Genomic DNA, 7,547 nt, shown 5'->3' on the forward strand with positions numbered 1-7,547 from the left:
CCCCGGGCCAGTGCTCCTTCGAGTGTTGGTCCGAACTGAGCAGCCTGCGGGGCCACCTCGGGGCAACTTGAGGGCTGGTTTTACTCGTAGCTTGACTCATCCGGTGTGCCCTGAGAACGAGATACGTGCGACTCCTATCGGGATTTGTCGGCACATCGGGCGGCTTTGCTGGTCTTGTTTTACCATTGTCGAAATGTTTTGCGAACCGGGATTCTGAGACTGATCGGGTCTTCCCGGGAGAAGGTCTATTCCTTCGTTGACCGTGAGAGCTTGTGATGGGCTAAGTTGGGACACCCCTGCAGGGTATATAATCTTTCGAAAGCCGTGCCCGCGGTTATGAGGCAGATGGGAATTTGTTAATGTCCGATTGTAGATAACTTGACACTTGACTTCATTAAAATGCATCAACCGCGTGTGTAGCCGTGACGGTCTCTTCTCGGCGGAGTCCGGGAAGTGAACACGGTTTGTGTTATGCTTGACGTAAGTAGATTCAGGATCACTTCTTGATCAGTTCTAGCTTCTCGACCGACGCGTTGCTTCTCTTCTCGCTCTCACTTGCATATGTTAGCCACCATATATGCTTAGAGCTTGCCGCAGCTCCACCATATTACCCCTTTTCCTACCTATGAGCTTAAATAGTCTTGATCTCGCGGGTGTGAGATTGCTGAGTCGTCGTGACTCACAGATTCTACCAAAACAGATGCAGGTGCCGAGGATACTGGCGCAGATGGCGCAACTGAGCTGAAGTGGGAATTTGATGAGGCCCTTGGTCGTTACTATGTATCGTTTCCAGATGATCAGTAGAGGAGCCCAGTCGGGACGATCGGGGATCTAGCATTTGGGGTTGTCTTCTTTTCATTTGAACTTGACCGTAGTCGGTCTATGAGTGTATTTGAATGATGTATGATCTAAATTATGTATTGTGTGAAGTGGCGATTGTAAGCCAACTCTCTGTAAGACAATAAGTTTTGGGAACCAGCACAACCCTCTAGGGGTGGCTTATCTCATTATATATAATGGTTGTGTTACAATACGTACATAGGTACAGAAGTTATACATAGTCTAACACCCTCCCTCAATCTTAGCCACTTTCTAAAGAACTAAGAAGGGTAAGATTGCGCCTACAAGCCTCAAACTGTGGCAGTGGTAAAGGCTTAGTGAAGATATCTGCAAGTTGATCCTTAGACGAGATAAACTTGATCTGAAGTTGCGTCTGTGATACACGTTCCCGTACAAAGTGATAGTCAACTTCAATGTGTTTCGTTCGGGCATGAAATACTGGATTTGCAGAAAGGTATGTAGCACCAATGTTATCACACCAAAGAATAGGAGGCTGTGGTTGAGACAAACCCAACTCCTGAAGCAAAGACTGCACCCAAATAATCTCTGCAGTTGCATTAGCCACAGCCTTGTACTCAGCTTCAGTACTGCTACGTGACACAGTAGCCTGTTTCCGAGCACTCCAGGCGATCAAATTAGAGCCAAAGAATACTGCATAACCCCCCGTGGATCGCCTGTCATCTGGGCTACCAGCCCAATCTGCATCAGAGAAGGCCGAAAGGACCCGAGAGGAAGTCGGCCGAATATGCATACCAAAAGTCAGGGTGAACTGAACATAACGAAGAATGCGTTTAACAGCAGCCCAATGAGTATCTCTGGGAGCCTGAAGATACTGACAAACCCTGTTAACAGCATAAGAGATATCTGGTCTCGTGATCGTCAAGTACTGAAGTCCACCAACAATGCTTCTGTACTCTGTGGCATCCGCAGGAGACAAAAGCTCACCATCAACAGCTGTTATCTTGTCGGTAGACGACATGGGTGTGGTGATCGGTTTGCACTTCAGCATGCCGGCTTTTTGTAACAACTCCAAGGAGTACTTCTTCTGCGTAAGGACAAGACCAGTAGCACGAGAAGTGACCTCAACTCCAAGAAAGTAGTGAAGCTTCCCAAGATCTTTGACCGCAAAATCAGCACCAAGAGAGCAGACAAGAGCATCAGCAGCATACTGAGAAGAGCTGACAAGGATAATATCATCGACATATACCAAAAGATACATAGTGACTTCTGGCTTCTGTAGAAGAAATAATGAAGTGTCAGCAGTGGACGGCACAAACCCATGAGCACGAAGGGCAGAGGCAAGGCGGGCATGCCAGGCATGAGGAGCTTGCTTCAAACCATATAGTGCTTTGGAAAGACGACAGATATAGTCAGGACGATCAGGATCAGAGAAACCAGGCGGCTGTTTCATATAAACCTCTTCCTCCAAAAATCCATGTAGAAAAGCATTCTGCACATCAAGTTGACGAAGTGACCAACCACGAGAAACAGCAATGGAGAGAAGAAGCCGAATAGTGGTAGACTTGACGACAGGACTGAAGGTGTCCTCATAGTCAAGACCATGACGCTGCCGAAAACCGCGAGCAACAAGTCGCGCTTTGTAACGCTCAATAGATCCATCCGAATGCTTCTTCACTTTGAATACCCATTTTGAGTCAATAACATTTACCCGTGGTGGTGGAGGAACGAGAGTCCATGTCTTGTTACGAAGAAGAGCATGAAACTCCTGCTCCATAGCCTCTCGCCAATGTGGAATGCGCAGGGCAGCCTGATATGAGCGAGGCTCAGAAGATGGATCCGCAACAGCAGCAGCCAAACAAGCAGCCAACCAAGCAACCGTACCATCCGTACGTTCCTTAGGTTTGAAAATGCCACTGCGACTGCGTGTATGTGGTCGAGACACAGGAACCACCGAGGTCGATGGAGCAGCCTGCAACGGGCTGGAGGACGGCGACGTTGACGAGTCAGCCGGTGACGAGGAGCCAGGCACAGTAGCCTCGGACTCAGTCGGCGAAGAAGGCCGGCCCACCGGCGAAACCGGCAGAGCAGACGAAGCAGCTGGCGACTCCGGCATCCCAGACCGGGCCGATGGCGAGCCCGGCATAGTGGGCCGTGGCGCGGCCGGTGTCGCGGGCCGATCCGCGGATGAAGGCGATGTGAGGACGGCGTCGCGGACCCGAGCTGCAGGCGAAGACGGCGTGACGGGCCGAGCCGCGGGCGAAGACGGCGTGACAGGCCGAGCCGCTGAAGACTCGGCGGCCGCTGGCGAAGAGGGCCGAGCCGCTGGAGACTCGGCGGTCGCTGGCGTAGCGGACCGAGCAGTGGAGATGCTCGGCGCGACGGGCTCTTCGGGTGACCATGCATGGGCACGCGAATCGATGCCATGCAACATAGGGCAATCGACGTGCCCATCAGAAGGCGGCGATGATGATGGTGAATCCTCCAACAGCTCCAAACGAGCCCCACGTCCGGTTCCTGCACCATGGTTAGGTAACAGCAAAGGAGAGTATGCAACATCATCAAATTGGTCAGAAGCAACAGAGGATGAATGCAGAGATGGTGGTTCGACAGTGGACACAGGAAGTTTGGCAAAGGGAAAAACATGCTCATCAAACACGATGTCCCGAGATATATAGACACGATTAGTGGGAACATGAAGGCATTTGTAACCTTTATGAAGAGAGCTATAGCCAAGAAAAACACACTTCTTAGAACGAAACTCAAGCTTGCGCTTATTATATGGACGAAGATGCGGCCAGCAAGCACACCCAAATACCTTGAAAAAGGTATAATCAGGTTGTTCATTAAGGAGAACCTCAATGGGAGTCTTCATGTTTAAAACACGAGTGGGAGTACGGTTGATGAGAAAGCATGCAGTGGTGAAAGCATCACTCCAAAACCGAAACGGAACAGATGCATGGGCCAAAAGAGTAAGACCAGCTTCAACAATATGACGATGCTTACGTTCGACTGAACCATTCTGCTGATGTGTATGTGGACATGCTAAACGATGAGCTATCCCAAGCGACTGAAAGAAGGAGTTGAGGTTGCGATACTCGCCCCCCCAGTCCGACTGGACATGAACAATTTTGTGCTTGAGAAGACGTTCAACATGTTTTTGAAACTGAACAAAAATATCAAACACATCAGATTTGCGTTTAATAAGGTAAAGCCAGGTAAAGCGACTATAAGCATCAACGAAACTGATATAGTAATTATGACCACTGAAAGAAGTCTGAGCAGGACCCCATACATCTGAAAACACAAGTTCTAAAGGATGTTTCACCTCACGACTGGACTCTGAAAAAGGAAGTTGATGACTCTTCCCCTGCTGACAAGCATCACACACTGCTACATCTTTATTACTAGACAAACTAGGAAGCTCATGACGACGCAAAATATGACGGACAATAGGTGTGGCCGGGTGACCAAGACGAGCATGCCACTGTGACGGAGAGGCCCGAACTCCACTGAAAACACGGGCGACGCCAGGATGCTCCAGACGGTAGAGGCCCTGGCACAACCGCCCACTAAGAAGAATGTCCCTCGTGCCCCGATCCTTAATAAAAAGATCAAAAGGGTGAAATTCACAAAGCACATTATTATCACGTGTGAGTTTAGGAACTGAAAGAAGATTGCGGGTCACAGATGGAACTCGAAGAACATTGCGAAGCTGAAGACTCCTATTGGCATGTCTAGTGAGAAGAGATGCTTGACCAATATGAGAGATGTGCATACCTGCTCCATTGGCGGTTTGGATCTTGTCGGAGCCATGATAGGGTTCACGAGTGTGAAGCTTCCCCATCTCGCTGGTCAGATGCTCTGTCGCCCCAGAGTCCATGTACCAGTGTGGATCGATGGAGTAGGACTGAGTGTGTCCCTGTTGCTTCTGCGGTGCGGGACGATCAGCCATGGCGACCTGACGGGCATTGTTGCGTGTATCTTTTCCGTCATTGCCAAGACCAAGGAAGCTTCGCTGGAAGCGCTTATGACACTTGGAGGCCCAGTGCCCATCGCGGCCACAAAGCTGGCACACACGTGGACCGCCAGCCCCCGGTAAGGTCGCAGTAGGTGGGGGGGCCGAGGCGGGCGACGGTGGCAGCCCCAAGGGAGACCGGGGTGATGAAGAAGAGCGGCCACCCTTGGTGGCGACGTTGGCCGAGAGGGAGCCAGTGCCCTGGTGCGGCGAGTCTCGACCCGTTGCTCAGTGAGAAGAAGCCGAGAGAAAACCTCGTGTGCCAGCATGGGTGTCGAGTTGCCCCGCTCGTTGATGATCTCGACTAAGGCATCATACTCCTCATCAAGACCATTGACAATAAACAAGTTGAACTCGGAGTCGGTGAGGGGCTGTCCAATGGAGGCCAATGTGTCGGCAAGGCCCTTGACCTTGTTGTAGAACTCAGTGGCCGTGGAGTCAAGCTTCTGACACTCTCCAAGCTGATGACGGAGTGCAGAGACACGAGCCTGGGACTGCGCTGCAAAGGTGCGCTCAAGGATGGTCCAGGCCTCATGAGACGTCTTCGCGAAGACAACAAGGCCGGCAACTGCCGGCGAGAGCGACCCCTGGATGGAGGAGAGGTTCGCCTGGTCCTGCCCCGTCCAGACGCGATGGGCCGGATTGTAGACCGGACCGTGCACGCTGTCTACCAGCGCGGGTGGGCAGGGAAGCGATCCTTCGACGTAGCCTAGCAGGTAGTGACTCCCCAAGAGCGGGAGAACCTGCGCACGCCAGAAGATGTAGTTGTCTGCGGAGAGCTTGATGGTGATGAGATGACCGAAGTGAAACGGCGGCGGCGAAGACGATCCCATCGAGGAGGCTGCCTGGGGTGCAAATACCATGGAGGCAGCCGGAGGCACCGAAGCCGATGCGGGAGGAGGCGGGACCGCAGCCAGGGCGGGCGCCGCAAAGCTCGCGGCCGGTGCGGACGCCGCCAACCCCGCCAGCTGGGCGGTGTGATCCGCTCGCGGCAGGAGCGGCGGGACGACGCCTGCGGAATCTGCAGCGGACGGCGGCGCCGCGGTGTGGACCACGAGGTCACGCCCGAGCGAGGGAGCCGGCGGCGTGGAGAAGACGGAGCCTATGCTCCTTGTCCCGATCGGAGCCGGAACGGAGACGGCATCGAGCGGGAGGTTGAGCAGAGCCGCAAGAGAGGCCGGGAGGAAGCCCGCAGCAGTGGAACCGGTGGTGGCGGCGCTCGACATGGCGGCGGCGCGATCGGTGGCGCGGCGGCGGCGGTGAAGGCGGCGGCGGCTGCGGCGGCGGTGCGGGTATTAGGGTTTAGAAGCGGAAGCGATCGTAACCTAGCTCTGATACCATGTAAGACAATAAGTTTTGGGAACCAGCACAACCCTCTAGGGGTGGCTTATCTCATTATATATAATGGTTGTGTTACAATACGTACATAGGTACAGAAGTTATACATAGTCTAACATTATCCCATTCTTGTTCATTACATGGGATTGTGTGAAGATGACCCTTCTTGCGAGAAAACCACCATGCGGTTATGCCTCGAAGTCGTGCTTCGACACGTGGGAGATATAGCCGCATCGTGGGTGTTACACCGGTGAAAGATGAAACCGCTATGAACGTGCTCTACCTCAAGTCTCGCGTTGCTGTAGTGGTCGATTACCTTGCAAGACTGAAGGCCGCAATGTCGCGCATCGACACATCGCTCTGGCCAGAAGAAACGCTTCAGAACGACCTTGAGTCACTGATGACTCGACTGAACGAAGTTCCATGTCGAGTGCAAGAATGGAAGAAGTCTTCTCCTAGGTGCGGTGCTCACGTTGCTCTGTCCTTAGTCCGCGTCCACTGCAAGGAAGCGAGAGAAGACAAGCTGGTGTCTCTCAAGGTGGCCAACACTAGGAAGCATGACTTCCGTTCTTTCATGGAGACTTTCATCGCTGCTGCCACTCGGATCGCGGATGGGATCGACCTGGACGAGTTTGTTGCGCCTTCCAGCCCTCCGCAGGAGGGGTAAAAAACTTCTATGCTCGATGATTTGAATTTGCCATGGAATGCCGAGTGATTTTTGTAACCGACAAACTTTAACAGGCTTGATGCCTGAGCACTTCTGGGTCCGTAGGACGTTATCCGAACTTGATTTGCCGTTGAAATACGTTTGCTTCTTTCGAACAACCATCTTCTTTGGGTTGGAATATATACTAGTATCTGTAATGCTCTTTTGCAGGTAGGAGTGAAGCACAAATTGCAATCGACTTGTGCTCGTCATGTTTGGGCGAGTGCTGGGCTGCAACCAAGCCTCCGAGTGAGAAACTTGTTCTCCACTCGACCGGATTTAGAAACTTAGGCGAGCGCTGGGCTGCAGCTAAGCCCCTGAGTGGGAGGTTTGCTTTCCACTCGGTAGGATTTTAGAAACTTAGGCGAGCACTGGGCTGCAACTAAGCCCCCGAGTGGGAGGTTTGCTCTCCACTCGGTAGGATTTTAGAAACTTAGGCGAGCACTGGGCTGCAGCTAATCCCCCCAAGTGGGAGGTTTGCTCTCCACTCAGTAGGATTTTAGAAACTTAGGCGAGCACTGGGCTGCAGCTAAGCCCCTGAGTGGGAGGTTTGCTCTCCACTCGGTAGGATTTTTGTAGCATAGTTTTGGAGAGGAAGGTAGCAGTCGACCTGCGCTTCATCCTCCTTGCGGAGCGTATGTTGTATTTTATACTTAGGCGAACACTAGGTTGCAGCTAAGCCCCCGA

This window comes from Triticum dicoccoides, chromosome 3B (genome assembly GCF_002162155.2).
Source record: "Triticum dicoccoides isolate Atlit2015 ecotype Zavitan chromosome 3B, WEW_v2.0, whole genome shotgun sequence".
Taxonomy (NCBI): domain Eukaryota; kingdom Viridiplantae; phylum Streptophyta; class Magnoliopsida; order Poales; family Poaceae; genus Triticum; species Triticum dicoccoides.